Source organism: Ambystoma mexicanum, chromosome 1p (genome assembly GCF_040938575.1).
Source record: "Ambystoma mexicanum isolate Mex_15411 chromosome 1p, UKY_AmexF1_1, whole genome shotgun sequence".
NCBI lineage: Eukaryota > Metazoa > Chordata > Amphibia > Caudata > Ambystomatidae > Ambystoma > Ambystoma mexicanum.
The window spans coordinates 1,544,467-1,564,438 of record NC_090921.1 but is presented as its reverse complement, the minus strand read 5'-3'; the positions used below and the strand labels follow the sequence as shown (position 1 = coordinate 1,564,438).

General features: G+C 55.0%; 1 long non-coding RNA gene and 1 other non-coding gene across 3 annotated transcripts in view; both read left to right on the top strand.

The window, feature by feature from the left end:
- The window catches only part of LOC138563678 (uncharacterized), a 311,901-nt gene that overhangs the window by 52,502 nt on the left and 239,427 nt on the right, over positions 1 to 19,972 (top strand). The gene's annotated exons all lie outside the window — the stretch shown is intronic.
- On the top strand, positions 18,191 to 18,264 carry TRNAN-GUU (transfer RNA asparagine (anticodon GUU)). Its single transcript has one exon. It is a non-coding gene; the product is annotated as a tRNA-Asn (tRNA).

Below are 19,972 nucleotides of genomic sequence, written 5' to 3'. Positions count from 1 at the left end.
GCTCAGGCCCTGTGTCTCCTTCCTTTTCCCCCCATCGCCCGCTCATGCCCCGTGTCTCTCCTGTTACCTCCCACCCCCGCTCATGCCCTGTGTCTCCCCTGTTCCCCTCCACCCCCCGCTCATGCCCCGTGTCTCCCTCTTTTTCCCTCCCACCCCCGCTCATGCCCTGTGTCTCCCTCCTTTTCCCCCCCAACGCCCGCTCATGCCCCGTGTCTCCCTCCCGTTCCCTCCCACCGCCCGCTCATGCCCAGTGTCTCCCTCCCGTTCCGCCCACACCCCGCTCATGCCCCGTGTCTACCTGACGTCCCCCCACCCCCCGCTCTTGCCCCGTGCCTCCCTCCCATTCCCCCCACCCCTGCTCATGCCCCGTGTCTCCGCCCCGTTCATCCCCACCCCCGCTCATGCCCCGTGTCTCCCCTGTTCCCCCCACCCCCCGCTCATGCTCCGTGTCTCCCCTGTTCCGCCCACCCCCCGCTCATGCCCCGTGTCTCCCCTTTTACGCCCCACCCCCGCTCATGCCCAGTGTCTCCTTCCCGTTCCCCCACCCCCCGCTCATGCCCCGTGTTTCCCTCCTGTACCCCCCACCCCCTGTTCATGCCCCGTGTCTCATTCCTGTTCCCCCACCCCCGCTCATACCCCGTGTCTCCCCTCTTCCCCTATGCCCCGCTCATGCCCTGTGTCTCCCCTGTTCCCCCCACCCCCTGCTCATGCCACGTGTCTCCCTCCTTTTCCCCCCACCCCCGCTCAGGCCCCGTGTCTCCTTCCTTTTCCCCCCACCGCCCACTCATGCACTGTGTCTCTCCTGTTACCTCCCACCCCCGCTCATGCCCAGTGTCTCATTCCCGTCCCCCCCACCCCTGCTCATGCCCTGTGTCTCCCCTGTTCCACCCACCCCCCGCTCATGCCCCGTGTCCCCCTCCCGTTCCACCCCACCCCCTGCTCATGCCTGTGTCTCCCCTGTTCCCCCCACTCCCCGCTCATGCCCCGTGTCTCCCTCCAGTTCCCCCCTGCTCATGCCCCGTGTCTACCTGACGTTCCCCCCACCCCCGCTCATGCCCCGTGTCTACTTGACGTTCCCCCACCCCCCGCTCATGCCCACTGTCTCCCTCCCGTTCCCCCACCCCAGCTCATGCCCCATGTCTCCCTCCCCTGTTCACCCCTGCTCATGCCCCGTATCTTCCTCCCGTTCACCCCCACCCCCCACTCATGTCCTGTGTCTCCCCTGTTCCCTCACACACCCCGCTCATGCCCGTGTCTCCCTCCCGTTATCCACACCCTGCTCATGCCCATGTCTCCCCGGTTCCCCGCCCCCCGCTCATGCCCCATGTCTCCCCTGTCCCCCCACCCCCTCTCATGCCCCATGTCTCCCTCCTGTACCCCCCACCCCCCGCTCATGCCCCTTGTCTCCCCTTTACCCCCCACCTCCCGCTCATGCCCCATGTCTCCCTCCTGTTCCCCCCACCCCTGCTCATGCCCCGTGTCTCCCTCCTTCCCCCCACCCCCGCTCATGCCCCGTGACTCCCCTCTTCCCCCCACGCCCCGCTCATGCCCTGTGTCTCCCTCCTTTTCCCCCCACTCCCGCTCATGCCCCGTGTCTCCCTCCTTTTCCCCCCACCGCCCGCTCATGCCCCGTGTCTCCCCTGTTACCCCCACCCCCGCTCATGCCCCATGTCTCCCTCCTGTTCCCCCTACCCCCGCTCATGCCCCGTGTCTCCCTCCTTCCCCCCACCCCCGCTCATGCCCTGTGTCTCCCCTCTTCCCCCCCACGCCCCGCTAATGCCCTGTGTCTCCCTCCTTTTCCCCCCACTCCTGCTCATGCCCCGTGTCTCCCTCCTTTTCCCCCCACCGCCCGCTCAAGCCCTGTGTCTCCCCTGTTACCCCCCACCCCCGCTCATGCCCAATGTCTCATTCCTGTTCCCCCCACCCCCGCTCATGCCCTGTGTCTCCCCTGTTCCCCCCACCCCCCGCTCATGCCCGTGTCTCCCTCCCGTTCCGTCCCACCCCTCGCTCATGCCCGTGTCTCCCCTGTTCCCCCCACTCCCCGCTCATGCCCCGTGTCACCCTCCCGTTCCCCCCCACCCCCGCTCATGCCCCGTGTCTATTTGACGTTCACCCCACCCCCTGCTCATGCCCCGTGTCTCCCTCCTGTTCCCCCCACCCCCTGCTCATGCCCCATGTCTCCCTCCTATTCCCCCCACCCCCAACTCATGCCCTGTGTCTTCCTCCCATTCCCCCCACCCCCCGCTCATGCCCCGTGTCTCCCCTGTTCCCTCACACCCCCGCTCATGCCCGTGTCTCCCTCCCGTTCCCCCCACACCCTGCTCATGCCCCGTGTCTCCCTGTTCCCCCACCCCATGCTCATGCCAAGTGTCTCCCTCCCATTCCCCCCACCCCCTGCTCATGCCCCGTGTCTCCCCTGTTCCCCCCCTCCCCCGCTCATGCCCCGTGTCTCTCTCCTATATCCCCCCATCCCCCGCTCATGTCCCGTGTCTCCCATGTCCCCCCCCACCCCCCGCTCATGCCCCATGTTTCCCTCCTGTACCCCCCACCCCTCCACTCATGCCCTGTGTCTCCCTCCTGTTCCCCCACCCCCCGCTCATGCCCGTGTCTCCCCTTTTCTCCCCCACCCCTCCTCATGCCCAGTGTCTCCCTCCCGTTCCCCCATCCCTGCTCATGCCCGTGTCTCCCCTGTTCCCCCCCACAACCCGCTCATGCCCCGTGTCTACCTGAAGTTGCCCCTACCTCCGCTCATGCACCGTGTCTCCCCTGTTCCCCCCTTCTGATGCCCTGTGTCTCCCCTGTTCCCTCCCACCCCCTGCTCATGCCCAGTGTCACACTCCCGTTCCCCCCACCCTCTGCTCATGCCCTGTGTCACCCCTGTTCCCCCCTACGCCCCGCTCATGCCCTGTGTCTCCCCTGTTCCCTCCCACCCCCCGCTCATGCCCCGTGTCTCCTTCCTTTTCCCCCCACACCCGCTCATGCCCCGTGTCTCCTTCCTTTCCCCCCACCGCCCGCTCATGCCCCTTGTCTCTCCTGTTACCCCCCACCCCCGCTCATGCCCAGTGTCTCATTCCCATTACCCCCAACCCACGCTCATGCCCTGTATCTCCCCTGTTCCTCCATCCCCCGCTCATGCCCCGTGTCTCCCTCCCATTCCACCCCCACCCCTTGCTCATGCCCCTGTCTCCCCTGTTCCCCCACTCCCCGCTCATGCCCCGTGTCTCCCTCCAGTTCCCCCCACCCCCGCTCATGCCCCGTGTCTACCTGACGTTCCCCCACACCCGCTCATCCCCCGTGTTTACTTGACGTTACCCCCACCCCCCGCTCATGCCCCGTGTCTCCTTCCTTTTCCCCCACCTCCCGCTCATGCCCTGTGTCTCCCCTGTTCCCCCATCCCCCGCTCATGCCCCGTGTCTCCCTCCCGTTCCACCCCCACCCCTTGCTCATGCCCCTGTCTCCCCTGTTCCCCCACTCCCCGCTCATGCCCCATGTCTCCCTCCAGTTCCTCCCACCCCCCGCTCATGCCCCGTGTCTACCTGACGTTCCCCCACACCCGCTCATCCCCCGTGTCTACTTGACGTTACCCCCACCCCCCGCTCATGCCCCGTGTCTCCTTCCTTTTCCCCCCACCTCCCGCTCATGCCTCGTGTCTCTCCTGTTACCCCCCACCCCCACTCATGCCCAGTGTCTCATTCCCGTTACCCCCACCCCCGCTCATGCCCTGTGTCTCCCCTGTACCCCCCACCCCCAGCTCATGCCCCGTGTCTCCCTCCCGTTCCACCCAACCCCCCGCTCATACCCGTGTCTCCCCTGTTCCCCCCACTCCCTGCTCATGCCCGTGTCTCCCTCCAGTTCCCCCCACCCCCGCTCATGCCCCGTGTCTACCTGATGTTCCCCCCACCCCTGCTCATGCCCCGTGTGTACTTGATGTTCCCCCACCCCCCGCTCATGCCCCGTGTCTCCCTCCCGTTCCCCCCTTCCCCTGCTCATGCCCCGTGTCTCCCCTGTTCACCCCGCTCATGCCACGTATCTTCCTCCCGTTCACCCCCACCCCCCGCTCATGTCCTGTGTCTCCCCTGTTCCCCCCACCCCCCGCTCATGCCCCGTGTCTCCCCTGTTCCCCCCACCCCCCGCTCATGCCCCATGTCTTCCTCCCGTTTCGCCCACCCCCTGCTCTTGCCCCGTGTCTCCCCTGTTCCCTCACACCCCCCGCTCATGCCCGTCTCTCCCTCCCGTTCCCCTACACCCTGCTCATGCCCATGTCTCCTCTGTTCCCCCACCCCACACTCATGCCCAGTGACTCCCTCCCGTTCCCCCACCCCCTGCTCATGCCCCGTGTCTCCCCTGTTCCCCCCACCCCCTGCTCATGCCCTGTGTCTCCCTCCAGTTCCCCCCACCCCCCGCTCATGCCCCGTGTCTCCTTCCTTTTCCCCCCACCTCCCTCTCATGCCTCGTGTCTCTCCTGTTACCACCCACCCCCGCTCATGCCCAGTGTCTCATTCCCGTTACCCCCACCCCCGCTCATGCCCTGTGTCTCCCCTGTACCCCCCACCCCCCGCTCATGCCCCGTGTCTCCCTCCCGTTCCACCCCACCCCCGCTCATGGCCGTGTCTCCCCTGTTCCCCCCACTCCCCGCTCATGCCCGTGTCTCCCTCCAATTCCCCCCACCCCCGCTCATGCTCCGTGTCTACCTGATGTTCCCCCCACCCCTGCTCATGCCCCGTGTCTACTTGATGTTCCCCCCACCCCCCGCTCATGCCCCGTGTCTCCCTCCCGTTCCCCCCTTCCCCTGCTCATGCCCCGTGTCTCCCCTGTTCACCCCGGTCATGCCCCGTATCTTCCTCCCGTTCACCCCCACCCCCCGCTCATGTCCTGTGTCTCCCCTGTTCCCCCACCCCCCGCTCATGCCCCGTGTCTCCCCTGTTCCCCCCCAACCCCCGCTCATGCCCCATGTCTTCCTCCCGTTTCGCCCACCCCCCGCTCTTGCCCCGTGTCTCCCCTGTTCCCTCACACCCCCCGCTCATGCCCGTGTCTCCCTCCCGTTCCCCTACACCCTGCTCATGCCCATGTCTCCTCTGTTCCCCCCACCCCACACTCATGCCCAGTGACTCCCTCCCGTTCCCCCCACCCCCTGCTCATGCCCTGTGTCTCCCCTGTTCCCCCCGCCCCCCGCTCATGCCCCGTGTCCCCCCTGTACCCCGCATCCCCGCTCATGCTCCATGTCTCCCTCCTGTTCCCCCCACCCCTGCTCATGCTCCATGTCTCCCTCCTTCCCCCCACCCCCACTCATGCACTGTGTCTCCCCTCCTCCCCCCCACCCCCGCTCATGCACCGTGTCTCCCCTCTTCCCCCCACGCCCCGCTCATGCCCTGTGTCTCCCTCCTTTTCCCCCCACCCCCTCTCATGCCCCGTGTCTCCCTCCTTTTCCCCCACCTCCTGCTCATGCCCGTGTCTCACCTGTTCCCCCCCACCCCCGCTCATGCCCAGTGTCTCATTCCCATTCCCCCCACCCCCGCTCATGCCCTGTGTCTCCCCTGTTCCCCCCACCCCCCGCTCATGCCCCGTGTCTCCCTCCCGTTCCGCTCCACCCCCGCTCATGCCCGTGTCTCCCCTGTTCCTCCATTACCCGCTCATGCCCCGTGTCTCCCTCCCATTCACCCCCACCCCCCGCTCATGACCCATGTCTACTTGATGTTCCCCTCACCCCCCGCTCATGCCCCGTGTCTCCCTCCCGTTCCCCCACCCCCTGCTCATGCCCCGTGTCTCCCCTGTTCACCCCCGCTCATGCCCCGTGTCTTCCTCCCGTTCACCCCCATCCCCCGCTCATGTCCTGTGTCTCCCCTGTTCCCCCCACCCCCCGCTCATGCCCCGTGTCTCCCTCCCATTCCGCCCCACCCCCGCTCATGCCCGTGTCTCCCCTGTTCCCCCACTCCCTGCTCATGCCCCGTGTCTCCCTCCCGTTCCCCCCTACCCCCGCTCATGCCCCGTGTCTACTTGATGTTCCCCCCACCCACCGCTCATGCCCCGCTCATGCCCCGTGTCTCCCTCCCGTTCCCCCCACCCTCCGCTCATGCCCCGTGTCTCCCCTGTTCACCCCCGCTCATGCCCCGTGTCTTCCTCCCTTTCACCCCCATCCCCCGCTCATGTCCTGTGTCTCCCCTGTTCCCCCACCCCCTGCTCATGCCCCATGTCTCCCTCCTATTCCCCCCACCCCCCGCTCACGTCCCGTGTCTTCCTCCCATTTCCCCCACCCCCCGCTCATGCTCCATGTCTCCCCTGTTCCCTCACACCCCTGCTAATGCCCGTGTCTCCCTCCCGTTCCCTCCACACCCTGCTCATGCCCCGTGTCTCCCCTGTTCCCCCCACCCCCCGCTCATGCCCCGTTTCTCCCCTGTTCCCCCCCACCCCCGCTCATGCCCCATGTCCCCCCTGTTACCCCCCACCCCTCCTCATACCCAGTGTCTCCCTCCCGTTCCGCCCCACCCCCCGCTCATGCCCCGTGTCTCCCCTGTTCCCCCACACCCCCTGCTCATGCCCCGTGTCTCCCTCCCCTTCCCCCCCACCCCTCGCTCATGCCCCGTGACTCCCCTGTTCCCCCCGACCCACCCACCGCTCATGCCCCGTGTCTCCCTCCTTTTCCCCACACCCCCCGCTCATGCCCCATGTCTCCCCTGTTAACCCGCACCCCCTGCTCATGCCCAGTGTCTCCCTCCCGTTCCCCCCACCCCCTGCTCATGCCGTGTGTCTCCCCTGTTCCCCCTCACCCCCTCTCATGCCCCGTGTCTCCCTCCCGTTCCCCCCACCCCCTGCTCATGCCCCGTGTCTCCCCTGTGCCCCCCACCCCCGCTCATGCCTGTGTCTACCTGACGCTCCCCCCCACCCCCGGCTCATGCCCCGTGTCTCCCTCCTGTTCCCCCACCCCCCGCTCATGCCCTGTGTCTACCTCCTGTTCCCCCCACCCCCCACTCATGCCCTGTGTCTCCCCTGTTCCCCCCAACTCCGCTCATGCCCCGTGTCGTGTTTCCCTCCTGTTCCTCCACCCCGCTCATGCCCCTTGTCTCTTTCCTGTTCCCCCCAGCCCCCGCTCATGCCCCGTATCTTTCTCCTGTTCCCCCATCCCCACTCATGCCCCGTGTCTTCCTCCTGTTTCCCCCGCTCAAGCCCCGTGACTTCCTCTTGTCCCCCCTCCTATGATGCCCCTTGTTGACCTCTTGTTCCCCCCATCCCTCGAAGATGCCCTGTTGTGTTCTCTTTATACACCCCGCCTTCCCTTTCCATGGTGGCCATCTTGTAAAAGATTTGGTTTGGGAAGAAAAATCTTTTTTATACCACCCAGGGTTCCCACTTTGAGGACCTAGGATGCTAGTGGTCTTCATCTATTGAAAAGGACGTTATGGATAAGTTGCACTAATAAAAACCTATGAAATTCAATAAAGAAACTTTGTTAAAGGAACGTTATGGTAAAGTTGCACTAATAAAAACCTATGAAATTAAGTTAAAAAACCTTGTTAAAGGGGTGTTATGGTTCCAAGTAAATCCGAAAAACCCCTGAAATTTGCCAGTTATGGTAAGCTATCCAACCATAACTCGTGCCACCACCGTGCATTGCTGAGAGTAACACCCAGGACATCAAAGATGACATCCCAAAAGTCATTGATGACATGATATGATATGATAGGTTATTAATAACGCGCTTAATACCCAGAGGTTTCTAAGCGCGGACCCAGGGATCAAACCTGTGTTGCTTCGTGTCATCTTGTTTACAAGTCGAGCACGCTGCCACTGAGCTATCCTCCTGGGACATCACATGTACATTTACTTTTCATGAAAACTCTGTAGAAGGTATTCTCATTATAATGTTGACCAAAAAGTGGCAAGAAATATTGGAATAAATATCAAGTGCTAATTAGTACAAGTGCTAATTAGTACATACATTAACCAATGCGTTGATATAAATAGCATTCTATTATGAAGTTCTATCAGTTTACTAAGCTACTCATGCAGAAATATAGGCATTGTGTGCAGCATATATGATGGAGGTGCAATATTCATAAGCTTGCCATGTTGAATAGTGAAATGATGACTTCTTTCTTATTACAGTTTTGCGTACTGTGAAACAGGTGATAAGTAGGTAATAAAACCCACCTACTACATAATTGCATTATTGTAGACAAAACATAAAGAGACAACAACACATACAAATTTTAGTATCTACAAGGACTTTGAAGTAAGGAAAAAAACAGTAGTAGCAGAAAGTGTTCATATTCTAACTGATTATGTTTATGCAGAGAAATGATTGCTCTATTTGAAAGGTGCCACTTACCCTATGCATATGTATCACATGATTTGACTGGACCCTAAGGGAATTACTGTAAGAATATACTTGAAGGATAAGTCTACAAATATAGTACCTTTTCAATTTTTAATTCCTGACTGTTATTGAAGGAAACCATGTGGCCAAGATATCGCAATAAAGGAAAAAAGGGGGAGCCTGACATGTGATGACATCAGTGATGTCATCAATGACATTTGTGACGTCATCTTTGATGTCCTGGGTGTTAGTCTTAGCAATGCACGGTGGTGGCGTGAATTATGGCTGCTTATTTTACCATAACTGGTGAATTTCAGGGGGTTTTCGGCTTTACTTGGAATCATAACATCCCTTTAACAAGGTTTTGGATTATCTGTGTAATGTTTACTAAATGATAAATGCAATATTATTTTTATCATTTTTTCATTTTCATGTGACAGATAAAGCACTTAGCACTTTATATTTGCCTGCAAGCATGTTATAATGATAATGCATCTATGCGATATGAGCCGAGTAAGGTACCTTGGGAAACCCTAGGGTCCTAAATTAGTCCATTATTATACTTTGCCTGGACACACTGGAGACATCAACATGGCCAACATCTTTTGTATGCCTCCAGTGCTAATAACCAATGTAATCAACATAGAGATAACGGTCTATGTCTCTCTAGCCAGTGTAACCATAGAGATCAAGTATATGTTTAAAGATCTGTCCCACATAGTGCATTGAATGATATGTGATCAAGCAACAAGCTGTTGCGAAATGCGTAATTGTTGGCTTTGCATGTCCCTGTGAGGGATCCAATAAAGGATTGTACGTCACCACGAGGATTGTCTTCCTGTAACTTTGTACAATAGAACGGTGGAGGAGTGCTTTTGCTACGTGCTCCTCACGGTTTCTGTTCACATAAATATATATAATATATGGTAGACCCTGTACAAGAGTGCAGGGAAGGCTGGAAGGCACTCCAGGAAGCGGTCTTGCATGTAAGAATCGCGGAAAAACATTGAGGCAGCAAACCATTGATGTTAGCCAAAAATGTTCTTTAATAAATTAAATGTCCAGGACAGAAAAGAAAACAGCACCATATATATATATATATATATATATATATATATATATATATATATATATATATATATGTGTGTGTGTGTGTGTGTGTGTATATATGTGTATATATATATATATATATATATACATATATATATATATATAAATATATATATATATCAGGGGAAAACCTTTAGTTGCAGGGACGTTAGGGTGAAAACTTAACACATCCACCCCTGAAATTCAGCTAAATCCACTATAACTTTGCGCCTCCTGTGGCGCAGCCTATGACAGCAATAATGACATCAGTCGTGACATCACTAATGACATCACATATGACATCCCTAATGGAATCACTGGTGACATCGCTAATTACATCATATATGACATCAATGATTATTTAACTAATCAATGGCATCAGACAATAGATCACTCTAGGTATTTGCACATATTTAGACCACCCTTACGTTTCTACATGTGTGATATCAGCATTTTAGAATCGTTCATGACAATGAGTATATTTTTTTAAACAGTAACCAGTTACAAATGCATCATATCACTACTCGTGAAGCTATCCTTTGTACTACTTTGGTAAAAGATGATATCTGAATTATAAATATGTAATATTTTACAAATATGTTTACTTTCTTTTAATAGCAATAAAATACAAAGGGGTCGATTCATGGAGCAAACGTGCGCCGAAAATGCCAGCGCAAGCAGGCGCAAGCGTGAGAAACCCAGCACACGCGCACACGTGCGATTCAAGGAAGACGCTGCGCGTGTTTCCCGCTGTCCGTGCGCCAAATGCTGCCATGGCGCACGCGGGCGCACACGGCATGCGCTACGCGCACAGCAAAAGCGCACATAGCACGGCGCACACAACCAAAGTGTGCGGAACAGTGGGCGTAACACGCGGAATGGGGAATAATGCGTGAAAAAGAAGGCGTAACTGGGGAAGTACTGCAGGGAACTACACGGAACCCCCACACGCACGCAAACAATCCGTATTCATGGATTCGAATACAGGAAACCCGCGCACGGCAAAAGACGCACACAGGCGTCAACGCATCTGCCACACGAAGGCAGGCGGAAGCGTCCCCGCGCACAGTATAAAAGTGCGCGCAAGCAACAAACACGTAGATACAGCTACCATGAATGCCCCATTTGTCGCAGCACTGATCGTGGCACACCGCAGGAGGAGGAGAATAGCCAGGGCACGCATTTTCGCACCACGGACAAGCCTTTTTGGGATGCCTGACGACCAGGTCTACGGCAGGTATAGGTTTCCACCCCATATCATCCTAGACCTGGTCAGGGAGTGGGAAGATGACCTTACATTCCCCTAGTGTAAACAAGTTGTAAGTACCCCACAGTGACCCCAACATTTGTTTCACATAGGTCGACATGTCGGTACACGTGAGCGCAGTTAACTCTGCTCTTGAGGTCATAGAGCTAGTGCTAGTTGAAGACGGGCAGACGGTGGAGGAAGCAGCGGACCATCAACCACGGTGCGAGGAATGGATGCACAATCTTGGGCTGAATTTCTAGCCCTCACCGAGGTCCTGGGGTGGCAGGCCGCCATGGCAAAGATGGGGGGCCGACAATCGCCAACATAGTCGCCACCCCGAGAACCAACCCGGAAGGTGGCAAAGCCGTTCCGGAGAACAGGGACTCGCCAAGTGGCGAAGGTGCCGGCGGCCACGAGAACTCACCTGCGGATGTGGGACATGAGGGGGGCCCCCCACGGAAGCACACGGCGAAGACAAGCGGGGGCCCACACATAAAAAAGACAAAAAGGGATTTGTGGAGGGGTTCCGCATTCCTTACAAAGGGCGCGTGGGAGCCAGAACAGCGAATAACTCCAAGTCTATTTTGGAGTGGGCCGATGTGGCCAGGGTTAAGATCAACAAGGAAATTGAATTAGGAAGGATAGCAGGACCTTACCAGGGTCCCCCATTGAGCAATCTCATTATCTCCCCATTGTGGATGGTACCAAAGAAGGAACCTGGTAAGTTTTGCCTCATACACAACTTGTCGCACCCCAAAGGAGGGTGAGTGAATGATGGACTGGACATAGAGGCTTGTTCAGTAACTTACGCGTCTTTTGACCAAGCCATAAACCCAGCTCGGGCAACGGGAAAAGGGGCGCTCTTGGCTAAGGTGGACATAGAAGCAGCATTTAGGCTGCTTCCAGTTCACCCGGACAATTTCTTTCTCCTGGGTTTCCAGTTTGAGGGACAGGTGTATGTGGATAAGTGTATGCCAATGGGGTGCAGCATATCGTGTGCTTATTTTGAAGCATTCAGTTCCTTCCTCGAATGGGCACTCAACAAACGGGAGAGCAGGGGTGGGGAAATGCATTACTTGGATGATTTTCTGTTCGTAGGGAGGGGGGAACGAATATTTGCGCAGCACTTCTCAGGAGTTTCTTGATATTAACTGAGGAATTGGGAGTACCTCTGGCGGGTGACAAGACATGGGGACCCTGCGCCAACTTAACTTACCTGGGGATAGAAATATACACAGGGGAAGGGGCATGCAGACTACCGGCAGAAAAGATAGAGGAATTATTTGGGGACATAGACAGGGCATTATCCGGGGGTAAAGTAACCATAAAAACCATTTAATCTTTGGTTGGCAAGTTCAATTTTTCCGTCAGGGTGATACCAGCTGGTAGAGTCTTTGCAAGACGTCTGGCGGCGGTGACAGGAAGGCACGAACAAGGGTGGCATAAGATACGCCTCGGGGCGGGTTTCAGGGAAGACCTCAAAGTATGGCGCACCTTTTTAAGAGAATTCAATGGGGTATGCCTGTGGCAGGCCCCTTGGATGGCAGGCGCACAATTACAGTTGTTCACCGACGCGGCTGGTAGGGTGGGATTTGGTGCCATATTAAGAAAGGAATGGTGTCGGGCTGACTGGCCTAAGGTTTGGGTCAGGAAGGGGCTATGCAAAAACATCAACATGTTGGAGCTATTCCCGGTGGTGGCAGCAATGCACATTTGGTCGCGCAAACTGAGTAACAAACGACTAGTGGTGTGGTCGGACAATATGGCAGTGGTGCAGGCGGTGAACACGCATTCAGCAAAATGCCCAGCCACGTTGTGCCTACTACGCCACATGGTTCGCAAATGCCTGATGATGAATACAGCCGTTAGAGCGAATCACGTGCCTGGGGTAGATAACACAGCAGCTGATGCACTTTCTCGTTCGCAGATGACAAGATTCAGGAAAGCGCACATACAAGCACAGCCCATCATGACTCCGTTCGACAAGGAACTATGGCAGCTAGTGAGTTGGGTCAAGGAATGAGGCGGCTCGCTTCCAGAGCATTGGCGGGGAGCACATGGAGTCGATACAAGGCCAACTATGAGACTTTCTTGGAGCACACAAAACATTTGGGGGGGATAGCATGGTAGAGAGGGTGGATTGTTTTGTGCTCTGAGCAAAGGGGGCGGGGAAATCCAGATCCTGGCTGGCAGGACATCTTAGCACAGTGGCATTTCATAGCCAGCTGGCAGGCCAGCATGACCCAACAAAGGGCTTTCTGGTAAGAGCTGCACTGAAAGGCTAGAACAAGGGCGGGGTGGCCACGGCATCTACCTTAGTGAGGAGACCCATTGATTTTGAACTATTACAGAAGGTTATGACAGCAACTGCAGGGGTGTGCTACTCGCAATATGAATGCACTATGTTCAAAGCATGCTTTGCATTGGCCTTTTTTGGGGCCTTACGGATTAGCGAGTTAGTGGCGAAAGCAAAGAATGACCAGAGTTTCAGAGCCCTATTATGGGGAGATGTACGCCATATCAGAGGGGGGATATCAGTCACCATCAGGATATCTAAAACAGACCAGCAGGCCAAGGGATGCGAGCTGGTGTTGGCCAAACTGGGAAAGGAGGCGTTTTGCCCGGTTCAGAATACGACAGCATATTTTGCAATTATGGGGGGCGAGCCGGGGTATTTGTTCCGACACAAGGACGGAACGCCCCTTACCCAGTTTCAATTCAGGCGAGTCTTGGCGGGGGCCCTGGCAAGTTCGGGAGTGGATCCGGGGCAATATCCTACCCACTCATTCCGCATAGGCGCAGCAACGACAGCAAGCAGGGAAGGCCTGGGGGAGGACAGGGTCAAAAAGATAGGCAGATGGACATCCGACAAATACAAATTATATGTGCGATAATAGGATCAACGCGATGGCGTACAGGGGGGGTAGGGTGCATATGGGGCCAGGGGCACTAGCTAGGCCACACAATCTAATATGACCAATCATGTCTCCACAGAAGCCAACAGGGTATGGGTCGTGGGCCACTCCTTCGTGGCCCGGGCAGCTGCCAGAGCACGGATGGCGTTTTTGGACGGTAACCTGGGCCTACGGAATACGCAGATTAGCTGGATCACCAAGGGAGGTCTGAAAAGCACGTCCTTATGGGAGACATTGGAACAGGCGGCCCAGCAACACCCTTCGCCTGACATTATCTTGTTGCATATAGGAGGAAACGATCTGGTGACTAAAGGAAGGAAGGATTTGACAGAGCTTTTAAGAACTTTACTAACCAGAATAGGGAGGACATTCAGGGAGTGAGAGGTGATGTGGTCCGAGATAATTTCAAGGCAGGAATGGAGGGGTGCGTTACGCCATAGGGCCATAGAGGAAGCTAGGAGGAAAACTAACAGTCGCATGGGGGGGTTCCTGAAAAGTAGGGGGATGGTATGGATTCGGCACCCCCTCATCACCTTAAAAGTACCTGGGTATTTCGAGAAAGACAGGACACACCTATCCGAGGTGGGCACAGCCATAATGTCCCTAGAATGGAGGACGGTATTAAAAAATGCGGGATGCGCATGAGGGGGTGCAGATCAAGGGGGTGGGGGGGCGAAAGGGGGAGGCCACCTCTCCTCTTGCTGGCTCCCTCCCCTCCACCCCACCCATACCAGCTTACGCCCCACAACCCCCCTTTGCCCCGGCATCCTCACGAAGGAGCGGGGGGGGCATGCAGATGTAGAACGATTACGAAACCAAGCAAGGGAGTGCCCTGTGCAAGCTGGGGGGGAACTCTCCACCGCCGGCAGCCAGCAGAGAGTCTTGGAGGTGTCACAGGTCAATCCCTTGAACAAAGCACTGGCAGACCCATAGGGGAATGATCAGCCAACAGATTAGATGTACGGCGCCCCAAGAGCAATAGGCTCGGGGGAGGCCCTGGGGAAAAAGGGGAGGGATGTAGGGGACTTGGGAGCCAATCCCAAGACCAAAATTGCGGGGGGGGACGAATAACAAACTCAAACAAGGGCAGCAAGGGAAGCCGGTTGGGGGGGGACAAGAGGAGACTACGGGGGTCAGGTAACGGTGAAAAATTAACAGCAAGGGGAAGTCTTCACGAAAGGAGGGGGCATGAGGGGGAGGGAGGTGGGGATCCAAGAAAGGACAGCAAGGCTAATAGAGGGAACCGGGGGTAGGAAGCCAGTACCAAGGAAAAGGAGGGGGGGCAAGGACAAAAAGCTGGGGGGAGAGGAGACGAGGTACGGAAGAACAAGGCTGGGAAGTCTGCATCCGGGGGGAAAGGGAGCCAGGACATGGAGGGCCAGAAATGACAGGGAAGGGGGGCTTGGCGGCACTCAAAAAATGGCGGACCGGGGGAATGGAGGAGCAAGTTTGGGAAAGGAAGGGAAAAGAAGGGATAGGGTACCCGGAAGAGACATTACGCTGGCAGGGGGGGCACTGGGTCAGACTTCACAGGGGGGCCTTAGGGGAGAGGGAACAGGGAAGTTCTCAGGGGCTCGGCAAGACGGAAGGGAGACCTGGGGGGGCTGCATAGCATAGATAGGATTGGGCTTCCAGTACAAGCAGCAATTGGGGGACAAGGGGGGGCAGAGTAGAGTAGAAAGGACAAATAATAGATGGGCATCGCAAAGCGATGACCAACTAGGCAGGCAGAAAGTGTGGGCCGGCATCGGTGGGCGGTGTCGGCCTAACAACGGAAGGGGATATGTGTAACGTTGGGGCACTTGTGGTGGTGCCGGTATAGGAACCTGAACACTAGCGAGGCACCGCGTGGCTGCCGGTTTTATCTAGACCCAGACCCAGGACACAGGGTAAGTGTCAGGGTAGGATCGGGGGGCTGGGCATTCCCAACAAAGACCTAGAGCAAAGTGGGGTTTAAGAAAAACACGGTCATGGGAAATCTACAAACGGCCAGGGTAGAGAGAGGCTATTAGCAAGGGCCGGGCTCAATCAGAGGCGTCCACCGGACGAGGACGATAAGGGAGAGGGGGGGGGGGCAAGGGATAACTAGGTAGCCGCACACTGAGTAGTAAACCGGTGGCAGTGAATTATGGATCGCCTGTAAAATAACTCCAAGACTTTATGCAAATAAAGCTGCTGAGGCATTTTAATTTTCCAACTTCAAACAAAGTGTCTGTGTCGTTCTTTGGCTCAACATGTGATGAATGACATATGCCGGGTGGCTGGTGGGGGGAGAAAGGGGGTGGAGCGAGGGGCCAGGACATGGAGGAGGGGGGAGTACAAGGCACTGGGATGCCCACGCTATGGAAGGGACGTTTTTAAGAGTGATCTACACCGAGAAAGATTTGAAGCAGGGTTGCGCGTTAGCACCGGCGCTATTTAATCTTTTTTGTATCAGACCTGGGAGACACCCTGAGCAGCATCCAGGCCATGGCAGCGGCTGACCCAGAATACACACAAGTGTTTGAAAAAGCTCATCTGGTGCTTCTGTGATCCCCATTCCTGTTGAGTCCTATTGGACTCAAATGCGAATAGGGATTAACATTTACCAGCGCCAGATTCCCGGAACGCCGGGGCCGTGAATATTGCAAGTCCGGCGGCAACCTGCCGGTTGCACCGGCAGGGTTACCGCCGGACTTGTAATGAGGCACATTGTGTAAAAAGGTCCCCTGGTGTAGAGATTTATCACAAACTTCCAGCTTTTTGTAGTGCATTAACATTTAATATCCAAATAAAAGCAGACCCTGTTTTTTGCATGTCAAGGTAATGGGTATCCTGGGTATAAACTAATCTTTTAAAGGAAGCTTTATTGTTTTACACAGTTGTATTGTATAGGAAGCAGGCACAGATCTGCTTAATTGGAGTGTAAAGGGTCTTTCCGTTGGAAATCCCCCCTGCAGTGCTAAGTGCCTAAGCATTTTTGCATAAGAGAGACGGCTGACAACAGAAGGAAAGTAATTGCAGACGCACCTCCGTTCATCTCGTGGATTTCGTCCAGACCATGAAGGCTCTGAGGGTCAACAGGTCCCTAGTTCATGCATGGCCCAGAATTCTGAGGAGGGTTGACGTTCAATCAGCCCAACTGTGTTTCGCTCATACAGCAGTCATATTTAAACATAGCTATGTGTGTTTTACTTAAACCATAATAAAGTGCCGTATTCAAATCGCTGTGCTGTTCTTTTTAGATTGGCATATGGCATGTCTAATATGCATTTATGCAGTGCTGGTCATTGGGCCGGCTCTCGGCGGATCCGAGATCAGGCACCAGACGTGTAGCAGGATCTCGGGATCCGGCCAGAGTCAGCCGCCCAAGCCCATGAACCGCGCTGGAAAAAAGAAAGAAGAAAAAAAAGAGCGTCTGCGACGGCAGCATTGCCGTTTACCGCAGCTTTGGCACTGATGTGTAATGCACAATGCTCACTACATGTACAACTGAAAGGAATCAGTTGTACATGTAGCGAGCATTGTGTTTTACACGCCAGAGCCGCGTAAAAGGCAATGCTGCCCTCGCGGGCGTTTTTTTTTTGGCACAACAAAATGAGCCAGGGCTCATCAAGGGGTTCTGGCCTAACTGCAGGGGTCCTGCGGGCCGTTAGGCCACGCCCCCCTGACGAGCCCCGGCTCAATGGGCTAATGGCACCCCTGCCAGGCAACCTTTTGTAGTGATCAACACCCTCTCCCCAGGGGAGAGAGGGTGTTGATCTCTGCATTTATATTCTATAGGCTTGCCTGGCAGGGGACAGGGCCTCGCCTATTCAGCCTTAATGGTGGCGCTGCCCCTTGCCAGCTGGGTAGGGGCAGCGTCACCATTAAGGCTGAAAGGGTGAGGCCACTGGAAGCTGAGGCCGTTTTCCTGAAGACTGAAACTCTCCAGGAAAACGGCCTCCGCTTCCAGCGGCCTCGCGTTTTCTCCATAATGGTGGCGCCGGCCCATGGGCATCTCCTGCTTAAAGGGATGCCTCGCAGATGCGGCGCCACCATTATGGCTGAAAGGCATTTTTTTTCTGGAGCCTGAAGCTTTCGCACACGAGCGAGAGCTTCAGGCTTCGGAAAAAAATCCTTTTCTTGTAGTGGCCGGGGCTGGCAGGGGAGATTAGTGGGCCCCACAGGACCCCGCCCCGTCCCACTTAAATCCCTGGCCGGTGGTAAAAGGCAATGTTGCCTTTGTGGGCACTTTTTTTTTTTAAGTATTTATCTGATCGGGAGGCCACTACCAACCCTGCCCCCTCTAGACCACGCCCCCTCTTCCCCCAACTCCTCCCACACCCGCACTTGTGGGATCCCCCACCACATTTTTTCCATTTTCACCACTGCATATATGACATAAATGTCATGTGTCGACTGAACTATACACGTTCCTCCATGTAGCTGACTGAACCACGGGGCTGACCATAGTTTTGCACCTCTCCCCTTGGATTACAGGCAGTGGACAAACTAAGCCACCATATGTAGCGTTTAGACCGCCACAGATCTCACTTTGCTTTTATTGCAGCGTTTTGTCGCTTGTTTAACTTGAGCATAGACACCCCGACCTAAATAGGACCAGGTTTGTGAATAAAGAATTGTCACCGTGTTTGACCGATAGTTGTCTCTGTGGCGCAATCGGTTAGCGCGTTCGGCTGTTAACCGAAAGGTTGGTGGTTCAAGCCCACCCAGGGACGACGGTCTTTTACTGCATTTCAGATGACCAGCAGTTCAACATACTTTTTATCTCGATACTATTAAACGTCACGTGCACTGCTGAACCAGAGAAATACGCGTTAGCACATGATCACATTTGATACCTTTATGCCGCTGTATTAATTTATGAGACTTTAGGGTCAGACTTGAAAGGAGTGGAGGCTCGTATTTGCTGAGAATGAAGGCACACCACAGCGAGAAAAAAAACAGTCTTCATCATTCTCAGTGCTGACACTCAGGTTCTATTACAGTAGAGTGCAGATAACAAACCTACGTCATAGGCACACAGTGAGATCGTATAGCAACGGCTAAACAGTAACTCCATAGAGCAGAGTGGCGCAGCGGAAGCGTGCTGGGCCCATAACCCAGAGGTCGATGGATCGAAACCATCCTCTGCTATATATTTTTTTTATTGGGTTTTTTCAGCATTTTACATACAGTACATTTATTATTGATTTGTGGGATACGATTTTTTTTCTATAGTCTTGCTCTTTTCCTTCCCTAAACACAAAGACCGTTTGAAATGTCCAAAGGCTGGCAAATGGACAGACATTGTTAGGAACTGTGACAATTGATGTTTTTTTATTAGTGGGTGGACAAACAGGTATACATAAATGGTTCCAGACGCTCTTCTATGCATATGGCATCCACACTTTATGAGGTGCTAAGGCAGGGATTAGACAATTATCCAGGGACTCACTTCACCAAAATGCCTGGGGTAGCAGAAGTGACATCACACGACCCATGACCCCCTGTGACAGGAAGTGATGTCATTTGACCGCACCCCCAAGTGACATCAAGTGATGGCAAATGACCTTTTCTGATTTTTCAGATGCTTCTAGCACCTGTGTTTCCAGGCGCTCTCATTTCAGCCAGAAATAAGCACCGAGGCACAGAGGGAGGCATGATTTGTCCACGATCACACATTTGGGGAATATCATTTTCCAGATTTAACATAGGGTCTATATGTAAAACATATGTAATGCAGTATTTGTAACAGGGTAACCGAAATCTCTAACACAGGCCACAACGCAGTGTATGAAGCATTAACAGATCAAAGGGCACATAAGTATGTACTATCTGTGGCATTGCTGTGTGGCAAGCCAACAAATCAAAATACTGCATGAGCAAGGCCTGAAAACTAAATAATTGACCAGGATTTAGTATCAACAGAATCACCTGGCAATAAATGTATCTATGAGTCAGCTACCACTACGATAGCAGAAACGTATTAAACTGGTCTGTGTGCACACAGGGGAGTGCAACTGATAATGTCATCTTTGCTGGAGTAAAATATCTCGGAAAGGTTCTTTCAATATACCCAAGAACCCCCATAGTTTTTATTATCTAAGCATAATACTGGGTAACAGAAGACTTTATAAAAAAACACAATTTAATGTAATATCATTGCTGCACACATATATCCATGGCACCACACAGTTAAATTAAATTGAAAACACTCATGAGTGCTTCTCAGCTGGAGACTCACTGGCAGACTTCAAGGTGCTCACTGCACACTACCCTATTGTCAGACCAAGAGTTGCCCAATGGGGAAGCACACAATGTGGCGGTTCGCCTATCAGCTAAACTGTGCCCCCCCCACCACATACTCCTTAACAAAGAACAGGGCACGCCACACCCTCGTTGGTCTGGACCACCACGGTGTGCAATGTCCATGATGATTATGCC